This window comes from Hoplias malabaricus, chromosome 4 (genome assembly GCF_029633855.1).
Source record: "Hoplias malabaricus isolate fHopMal1 chromosome 4, fHopMal1.hap1, whole genome shotgun sequence".
NCBI lineage: Eukaryota > Metazoa > Chordata > Actinopteri > Characiformes > Erythrinidae > Hoplias > Hoplias malabaricus.
Genome location: NC_089803.1, coordinates 24,681,528 through 24,692,783, shown reverse-complemented (window position 1 = coordinate 24,692,783; position 11,256 = coordinate 24,681,528).

Here is an 11,256-nt window from a genome sequence, read left to right as displayed (position 1 = left end):
GAACTCTCATAAAAGCAAATTCTGTTCTGATATACAGTCTACTCTTTAAAGGGGACAGACTATGAAAAAACACTTCCAAAAGAACATTAACTTGGGGATGTGGCACACCCACCAACTGTGAAACAATACAAGTTAATAGTCTGTGATCAGTCTAAGTCTGAAAACATTACAAGTCTATTGATTGTGTTCAGCATTGTAGAGTGCAGACACTTAAGAATTGTATCAGCTCTTTATTTGAGTATCTCCAATCACAGAGCTAGACCTGCATAGATGTGAGTATGCAACATTGAGGTTAAACAGAGCGAAACAAACACAACCAGCGGGAATGAGCAAACAAACTGACTAAATATGGTGCAACTGTCAGAAAAAAAAATCACTGTCATGGTACCCTCAAGGATACATATTCTGTACCTTTATTTCGAGAACTTAATTTTGGAGAACGTAGATTTTAAAATTGTGTTGATTTTATACATCCCATTTCATTTTCAGGAATTATATTATGTTTTACTTTACACAGTTCTATAATGAAATCTTACAAATATTAACTTTAGTAATCAATAAGCCAGCTCCAGGGTCCTGGTGCTGTGGGTTTGAGCCCTTCTTTGGGTGTCTGTGAGGAGTTTGGTGTGTTCTCCCTGTGTCTGTGTGGGTTTCCTCCCACGGTCCAAAAACACATGTTGGTAGGTGGATTGGTCCTACCATTAAGTGTCCCTAGGTGTGAGTGTGAATTAATGTGCAAGTGTTTGTTGCCTGCGAAGGACTGAACTGGATAAATAGTTACAGACATTGAATGAATGAACAAATATGGTGGAAATGAAAACAGGGAATAAAGAGAACCGAACACACTTGCTAAAAAACTAGCATTTCTGCTCCTCATTTATCACTCAGGTGTGAAAGATTTTGGGTGTAAACAGAGGCTTGTTCTCATCAGGCACTGAAACCAGTTGCACTGAACAGGGCTGTTTAGACAGGGAGAGAACAGTGCTTTGTTGTTTGATCCTTTTGATATTTTGCCCAAAGCGTATCACATTTCCCTAAGAAACCAAGTAACTGTTTTACAAAGAGGTAGGAAAATATCACGAAAAAAGTGTCATATATTGATTTGCTGCAGGGTCTGGTATGCAGCTTTCCTAAACAAGCATTGTAACAGGTAAATGGAGGGATACCTGCAGTTCACATATGATTTAGGCTTCATCATGCTTTACATCTCCATGTTCTAGCACCATAGGTATTGATGAGTAAAAGAAAAATCCATCACGGTAAAGACTGCACGGTAGAACAGCAACAATAAAACTGGTTAATAAGATTTTTATGGCATAGCAATCAAATTCTCTTCCTGGGTTAAATGAGCTGGACATTTTCTGTAGAAAACTGCAGTTCCTTGTACATTGGAATGATATATTCTTAATGTAATGAGAAGCCGCTTTTTTGTAGACTGGATAGTTTTAAGTCTGTCCAGTAAATTGTATTGGACATTTAATCAGTGCCGCGTCAGGATTTGTTTATTAATCTCTAGGTTTTATTTGTATGTAGCTCAGGGGTTCCCAGTGAATGGGCTGTTTATTATAAAATTTAATAAAGTAAGTTGTCTAAAAGTTTATGATAAAACTGGAATTACAAGTTTTTACTTTGAAAATAGCTGTATGTGTGACAACTCACAATGAAAGCTGTATCATTTGTGCTGACTTAACATCCATCCATCCATCCATCCATTATCTGTAACCGCTTATCCAATTTAGGGTCACAGGGGGTCCAGAGCCTACCTGGAATCATCGGGCGCAAGGCGGGAATACCCCCTAGAGGGGACGCCAGTCCTTCACAGGGCAACACAGACATACACACACATTCACTCACACACTCACGAGTCGCCAATCCACCTGCAACGTGTGTTTTTGGACTGTGGGAGGAAACCGGCGCGAACACGGGGAGAACACACCAATTCCTCACAGACAGTCACCCGGAGCGGGAATCGAACCCACAACCTCCAGGCCCCTGGAGCTGTGTGACTGCGACACTACCTGCTGCGCCACCATGCCCGCTGACTTAACAGTCGTTGGTAAAATAAATTAATTTATGAAGTAGAGTGTTCCCCAATAACCCTATTTGTCAACACAGTGACCTCTGGTTGTGACCTGATGCCTATTTGGGAGCCTCTACTGTAACTGCTACTCCATGATATTTACACCAACTGTAGAAATGGAATCCAAATAAAAGTACATACTGTGCTGCCATAAATAAATGACGAAGCAGAGATGGAATTTTATACAGAGGCATGATGTGGGAAAGAGCACAGTCAAAATCCCAAATCCGTCCATTGTCTCAAATCAATAATCCTGCCCACTCCTCTAAAAATATACCTTCATAAATCATAACTATGGAAATTCAGACCCGTCAGGATACTACAGCGCATGTTGGACACATTTGTGACGAATGATGAAGAACGTGCAAGATTCCATTAGAGAGCAGATTTGCATAATTTAACATCAATTAATGATAAATCTCCTTGGATACAGAGTTCTGAGGCTCCAGGCTGAAAGAGTCGGCACTACCCATACTGCAAAATGTCCTGTCTTTGTGTGGGAGCCTGGCATTTATAAATACCCAATTCCAAAACGATTGGCACAATGGGGGAGAATGCTGTATATCAAGCCAGTGGATAAAATGAGCCACACATATAACAAGCAGCCTTAGGGTAGAAATACTTGCTTTTTAGTCATGTGTTCGTGTAGACAATCATCTACATTGTGAATGTAACACACAATGTCACATATTTGCCTATGTGCTAAGCTTGTAACTAGAGGCTTCCACTAGAGGGCAGAGCAGAGAAAGACATGGGTAATTGTATATTTGGCTCTGACACAAGCTGTGTCCAAAACTGTGCCCTATTCATTATTTAGTGCACTATTTTGGGGTTCCGCCCTTTTGTAATTGTGTCTGAAAACACTTCAACAATCTCACAATGCACTGCAAAAGGTAGTGTACAACCCATGTAGACTAGCAGATATCATTCATTCATTCATTCATTGTCTGTAACCGCTTATCCAGTTCAGGGTCGCGGTGGGTCCAGAACCTACTTGGAATCACCGGGTGCAAGGCAGGAACACACCCTGGAGGGGGCGCCAGTCCTTCACAGGGTGACACACACACACACACACACACACACACACACATTTACTCACACACCCACACCTACGGATACTTTTGAGTTGTCAATCCACCTACCAACGTGTGTTTTTGGACCGTGGGAGGAAACCGGAGCACCTAGAGGAAACCCACACAGACACAGGGAGAACACACTAAACTCCTCACAGGTCCCTGGAGCAGTAATGCCGTTGGCAGTCTCCTGAGTTTGGAGACATTTCTGCTTAAGTGATCTGAAACAGCAAAATTAAGTCACTATTATCCACCTATGTAGCAGGAATAGAGCAAGACCCTCATCTCAGTTTGTGCTTTTCAATATTTGGAGTTCTCTCCATTGTCTAAAAATATTCTGATTCCTTTTCTGTGAGCAGAGAGAGAGAGGACCAACTGGACCAATTTACCTATTTATCCATTTACTGACAACGGGGCTTGGTAAAAACAGACTGAAGAGCTAGCGAACGGTGAGGAAAGATTCTCTGAATTTTCTAAAAAGTGTTTTTTGATTAATATTGTGAATGATTTTAATGCCAAGTGAAATGATAAAGGTAAATATACATTTTATATTGAAAGTAACAGATAGACTTGGGATAGCTTTGCATGCTTGTTCACAGCAGTATTATGTTCAGCATAAGGTCAAAAACTTAACTGAGAATCTGAAAACAGCAGAGCAGCAAACAATCAGGGGCTGAGCTGTTTTGAAAAGGCTGAGATGAGCAGACAAACAAGTGTCAGAGGGGAAGCAAAAAATGACAGAGACATTGGATCAAAGAGAAGTGCCCAGTACATGTTATGAGAGATTAGCTTAGGCTTCTCAGATTCTGAGGCTAAATGATGACCAACCAGTCAAGAGACATGCTGACCAGTTTCAATTGTATTTGAGAAGGCTAAGAGAAATGGCTTTTCAGTTCCTTAAAATTGGGCAGAACAAATATGAGCAGATTCATGAATTAGTTTGTTCTTTGTTTAATCATATACTCCTATAAAAAAACATTATTTCTTTCATATTACTACTTTAAAATGTGGCACATTGTAAGTGGATGCATCTGCAGATGTCACATTTATTGACACAAGCTCAACACAAAACCTGAGTGCCCATAAATAAAATGAAACAGTGACCCTCCACAGTGTGATTTGCAGACACCTGGGTCTATGCAAATAGAAAAGAGACAAAGAACTAGAGCAAGCACTGGGGTATGTATACTACACGCAGTGAGGAACACCTGGACACTGGGGAAAGGTCACATGACTAGGAAGGGTAGGGCTTGGACCAAAACATTAGAGACAAGCACATGTCGAAACCTTGAAGCACTGCTGATGGATCCTGACACATATTTACACCCACCAGGCTCAATGTACTCCTGCCTAGGGTAAGCTATGACAAAGGATATGAAATAGGTAAAATGTACACATTGTACACATGAAAATATACATTTACATTTACATTTACATTTATGCATTTGGCAGACGCTTTTATCCAAAGCGACTTACAAAAGAGGATCTAACATTCGAACTACAGCACAAATTATACAAAGTACCTTACATTAAGTGCAATATGCCAGGAAGTAATAAGTGCATTAAAGAAAGACATTCAGTGCAAAAGATACTCTCGGAAGAGCTGGGTTTTCAATGATTTCTTGAATGCAGAGAGGGTTTCTGTTGCTCTGATAGTGCTTGGAAGCTCGTTCCACCAGCGTGGTACCAGAGATGAGAATAGCCTCAACTGACCTGTACGGGGGGTTGGTCGTGTTAGTTGGCGCTCCTTTGAGGAACGGAGAGTGCGGGCGCTAACGTATGGTTTTAAGAGTCTATTGAGGTAGATGGGAGCAGAACCAGTGAATACTCTGAAGGCCATCATTAGTGATTTGAATTTGATGCGAGCAGCTAAGGGTAGCCAATGCAGCTCAACTAATAGGGGCGTGACATGTGCTCTTTTTGGTTGGTTGAAGACTAGGCGTGCTGCCGCATTCTGGATCATCTGTAGCGGTCTCACAGCACAGGCCGGAAGACCTGTCAGGAGGGCGTTGCAACAGTCTAGACGGGAGATTACTAACGTCTGAACGAGGAGCTGTGTTGTATGTTGAGTTAGGTATGGCCTAATCTTCCTTATGTTGAATAGGGAGAAGCGGCACGATCGAGCTACAGCGGTAACGTGATCTGCGAAGGTCAGCTGGTCATAAACCATGACACCTAGGTTTCTTACAACCTTGGTGGGAGCCACTGATAGGGACCCTAGCTTGATGCTGATGTTGTGGAGAATATACATATTTCATCTGGAACGCTCTGAGCACTCTCGTTACTCTTATACTTACAAAATATTGTATGACCTGTCTAAGATGTTGTTTTACAACGTACAACGTTCCTAGTCTTAAACTCACCCATCTCAACTTTTTGGAATGTATTATGAAAGTGTTGATTTCAGAAAAAAAAAAAAAACATTCTGTACATACACAATGGATTTGATGATGTAAATCACAGAATGTTTAGTCTTTGTGGAGTCACAAAGTATTTTCATGGTTTAATTTTCATTCAACATATTGTCCCACTTTTTTAAGAATTGAGATTTGAAAAGAAAAGGAACTGCACACTGCTACAGAGAGAAAACACTTGTTATAGGCTGAAGTACATTAGATCGTTTGTAACAGTCAGGATTATGTCTCCTTCCCTTTGGTCAAGGCCATAATCCTTCTTAATTAGGACCTTCATCACATCACATCTCTCTCCTGCAATTTGCTGAATGTATGCACTTTAAAGCACATATTTCAAATGTACATAATAAATCCACTGTATATCTCAGGCCTTATTCCTTCTCAGTATGGTCCCCCTGCACTTCCTTCTGCTGAAATCAGATGCACAAATGCACTTTAAGACACACTGCAGATGCATAATATATTGCATAATATATACACAGCATATCTTAGACCATAATCCTCCTTACAGTGTATAAAGTGCTCCATCATATGGGAAAACTGGGAGGGTCCTTATTAAAGGGGAATTGTTCTTTTGATATTTTTAAACCTGTTGCATAATTCAATGTTTGAGATGTAAACAAAATCAATCAGAATGCTGCATTACAGATTTTTTTTAATCACTTCACTTTATATAAAGATGCTCCGGTTTCTTCTCAAAATACCATAACACATGTTGGTAGGTGGACTGGTTGTAATTGTCTATTGGTGCGAGTGAATGATGCCGTGTGATGGCTGGCACCACATCCAACGTGTGTTCCTGCCTTGCACCCACTGATTCTGGGTAGGCTGCAGACTCACCCCAACCCTGAACTGGATAAGCAGTTACAGATAATAATAATAATAATAATAATAATAATAATACACTGTGTCAAATGCTGCACTTAGAATAATATAGAGAGAGCCAGAATTCACAGGTAAAAGAAGATGATTTAATATTTTTATTAAGGCAGTTTCAGTGCTGTGGAAGGGACAGACTCCAGACTGGAACGGTTCAGAGAGATTGTGAGTTTCAAGATAATTTTGAAGTTGACTAGCAACAGTACGTTCAAGGACTTTGGCCAGAAAAAGAAGATTAGAGATAGGATGGAAGTTAACAGAGCCAGAGGATCCAAACCAGGTTTTTGAGTAGAAGAGTGACGGCAGAGATTTTGTAGGTAGCTGGGACCTGACCAGTATGCAGTGATTGATTAATAAGAGTTGTGAGATGAGGGACCAGGGCAGAGTGACAGGCTTTAGCTAAATATGAAGGAAGAGGGTCTAGTAAACAGGTTGTAGCTTTAGATTTCTTTAAGATATTAGCAATGGAAAAGGAGTCGACAGAATGAAAAGCAGAAAGAGAAAAGGAGGATGAGATATCACCTGGACAATAGAAGGTCGAAATGGAAAGGGAAGATTCATTAGTAGCAGAGGATGCAGGATCACCGCTGATCTTCACAATTTTAGATTCAAAGCAATGTAGGAATGAATCACAGAGAACCGGAGAAGCAGCTATAGCACTGTCAAGAGGTATAATAATTTACTGACTATTGAAAAAAGATGGCAAGTGTCTTTACAGAGGTCATCTCTAATCTCTACACCCTATGTAGTGCAGATGATAAAAACTGATTCTGAATGCTCAGAGTGTGTTGTATGTCGGAATATAAAACCTGTGAAGTGTGTTATGTAGGAAGAAGTGCGCTATTGGAGATACAGCCTTATTTAATCTTCCTCGCTTCCTCAGTTTTCTGTGTGTGTGATGTGCAATAAGTGTTACGCAGTTTCTCACGAAATATGTCTTGACTTGCACCAGAAGATACATAGTGCAGTTTCTAGTGTGCTGAGCCCAACATAGCAACAACAAAGACTCTATTCTCCCTATTAAAGGCAAAGGTAAAAACACTATCACATCTTTAACTCTCTATATATTGTAAATATAGTGTATGTAATCACTGTGTGTGATTTCAATAAACATAATGTGTCCATACTATTGCACACATCTTTTTTGTTATTCAGTAATTACTTTGTTCATTGTGTATGTAATACACTTTACATAAGAACTTATCAAAATTCATTACATGCATTTCAGATCCTTGTTATTTCATCGATTTTAAAACACACACCCACAAAACCCACACAGCTGATACTACAAAGGATGTGTGTGTGTGTGTGTGTGTGTGTGTGAGAGAGAGAGAGAGAGAGAGAGAGAGAACACACACGCCATGCCTAACCCTTTCTACATTTTTCCTCTTATTCACTCCCTCCTCCTTTCTCTCTCCCCGCCTTTTTTCTTCTCTCAATCTCCTTCTTTTCTTTCTATAATTTTTCCTGTCTTTCTTCTCTCTGTGTGTTCATTTGTCTTTCACATTCTCTATTTTTCTGTCACCCTCTGTTGCTTCGTTTCCCCCCCCCCCCACCCTTTGTGTCCCCTTCAATGTCTGTCTCCCTCTTCCATTTTACTATTTTTCTGCCTCTTTTCTGTTTATTTCATTCTCCCCTTATGGCCCTTGCTTCACTTTCTCTCCCATCTGTATTTTCTTTCCCCTTCTTTTGCTGTCTCAGTTTCTTTTCTGTCAACCTCTGGCATTCTTCTCTTGTGACTCAAGACAGTCAATTAATTGTGACCCTGATTCATTCTCTCTCTCTCTCTCTCTCTCTCTGTCTCTCTCTCTCACACACACACTCTCTATGTTTTTACATTGTTGTAGCTGGGCTTAAAGGCTTTCATCAGTGCTGAAATCCAGAAAGCTGCTGTCACCTACAAAGCCTGAGCCTCACTCATCTGCCAGATAACTCTTGTCCTGTCCACGTCTTGTGATGGTGAAAGTGTGGGTGTGTCATAGGTAGAGTGTACAGAGGATCAGGTGTCAGGAATGAGTGTACAGCTGACAGCCAGGTCATTGCAGTGTGTGTACGAGCAGAACTATGGAAAACACCCACACCCACACACACACACACACACACAGGGCTTAAGAGTAACATAGGTCCTGAGGACATGTCACTATATGCTGCTGAAGACACCTCAGGAAAACTAATCCCTTCACGCTTTAACAATGTCATTCACGCACTCGCCCTCACATATCTCCCCTGACACTCCACCTAAGCTTTCTATATTTACTGGGGATGCACCAACATTTAAAATATCTAGGGTGCTAACCAATAACTGGTGCCTTTTTTTTTGGCTCCTAAAGGCTTAGTCATTGGTCATTATAATCCTAGTAATAGCGCCCTTGCAGTGATGAACCATATCTCAGCTGTTTCCATTTTTAGTAACACTGCTTGCTTGATCTGTCTGATAAAGATTTTTTTTTCAGTGTGAACATGAAAAATTGAGAATACAGCACATTAAACATAAGAAACACTTCAGTGACTGTATTTTTTTTAAATATAGCAATAAAACAGTCATTTCAGGAAAAAAAAAAGATTTTTTTTCATAGCACATATGGTTTTTTCATAGCTGGTGCTCGACTATGTCTCCCCTACACTGCATGGCTGAGAGGATTAGGGACGAACATGCTTTATCTGAGACATGTGAAACCAGCTTACTTTCAAAATGTTGAAAAGACAATGCCTGTGGACACTTCAACACGCTCATAAGACAACAGTAACTGTCCTGTTCTGTTTTATTTACTGATTGATGGGAAGAGTGAGGACTGCCCTACCCACCCAGAGCCAGAAATACAAATTATACTGTCTTAGACTACTGGCCACTGGTAGCTAGGGCAACACATGGGATCAAACGTGTGGTCCTCCAATAGAAGGGCACTAACAGACAGTTGGCAAAACCCTGGAGCCCCTTAAAATCCAATTCTGAACATTCATTTGAAAATGAAAATTCCACACATTTCTTCAGAGGAATGGGGCATAACCTTTCAAGGCCTAACTGTTCTCATCTCCCAATATTAGGGAAAAGATTTGCACCACTCTGGAACACATTGATTTTCTCATGATCCATATGTGAAGAGCATTGGGTGAAATACCCAAGTCTTAAGTCTTGATCCTGAATGGATCTTTAGTTTCAGTTTTTCGGAAGGAATGAAAAACGTTTCCTGAAAGCTACTTCCACTTTTTATAAACAGTAAACACAAAACCCAAACTTTAAGCAGACAATCAGACAATGAAAAAAAAAACATTATAAAACTGCACGACAGACATCCTGTCTCTGTATATATGGGCTGCTTTACTGTACAGAACAATATATGCTACTATGTAAGTACTGTAGCCCTTTCACTCTTTCAGGGTTGTGCTGAAGCTGTTTGATTCATATCTGCTTGCGTTGTAGGATACAAGTGCTAAGACTCACACTGTTGAGCCCTTCAAAATGTATATTGTGTTCAGTAGTCTGCTGATGTTACAGTCAAATTGCAATAGTCTCCTGTTGTTGTGAGAACACATTAGTCCACGCTTATGTGGCCATCCTGTAGTCCTAAATTTACAGCAGAGGTGTACACACTCTAAATCTGAAGTGGATAGTTTTCTTCAATTCTTCTTAAACTGTCCAGCTTTAGAATATTGGTTCAGTAATGACCTGAGCTGTATGCTGTTAAGTAATGTACTGTAATCTGAACTTTCTGGTACCAAACACATAATATGGTACCTGTATACTTTTCTGAATTTCCTGACAATGGAATCCACATTTAATCTGTTTATAGGTTACCCACCTTGTCCTGCTTCCCTCTTAATCATGCTTATTACTGATTGGACATGTATGTACAGTTTGTACATATAGTGTATTTAAAATGACCACAGTGGGTTAGTTGTGTTTACTCCTTAAATCTTGTTTGTCGTTTTGTATCTAAATACAACGCAGTGCAGGATAGGGCTGGGCAATAAATAAAAAATTAATCGAAGTCAACATTCAGAACTTCTAATCACCATAAACTTGTCTATACCGATTATATCAATTATTTTTATTCTGTTATGTCCCCACTGTGTGTTCATGTACTGTCCCTTTAAAATCAAACTACCAAGCTGTAGTCATGTGATTCTGCCTCCATCTGCCACATGGAAGCAAGCTAAACGGCGAGGCCGACCAAGCAACTTGAGAGGCTAGTACCAAAGAAAAACAAAGCATCTGAGGTTTGAATGTTCTGTGTTTTGACTATAATGATGTCAAATGTAAACACTGAGAAAAAACAGTTTCAGCGACTAAAGCACAATCACACAACAAATATAACCAGTGCTCAAACACAAGAGAGGAACAAGCTCCCAGCAACATTACAAAAAATATCCCATATTTAGTACTGGAGCATATTTACAGTACACCCTCATCACTGAACTATGAGGATCAAATATACAAAAACAAGATAATCGTTCATTATTTGTAATAGCGGTAAATGTACAGTTAATTGTGATATTGATTTGCACTCATATCACCCAGCACTAGTGCAGAACATGTTTTTGTCATAGAGAATGTGCTGAGAGTTTTGCAAAATGGCTACATCAGGTCTGACAGCAGCATTTAACTATTTGAATGTTGTGTAAGGTTGTGCAAAGACAGATACATTTGATAAATGTGTTTTGTCCGTTAATTGTTTTATTCCAATAATGTGGTTTAGTGTTTAAACTGTTCCGAAAATCTGTAATGTACAGTTAGAGTAAGAAGGGTCAGATTTATTAAAAGAGGTGCTGATTTCAATTGGTCTCCAGATAGTTTTTGCTGGTGGCTTTG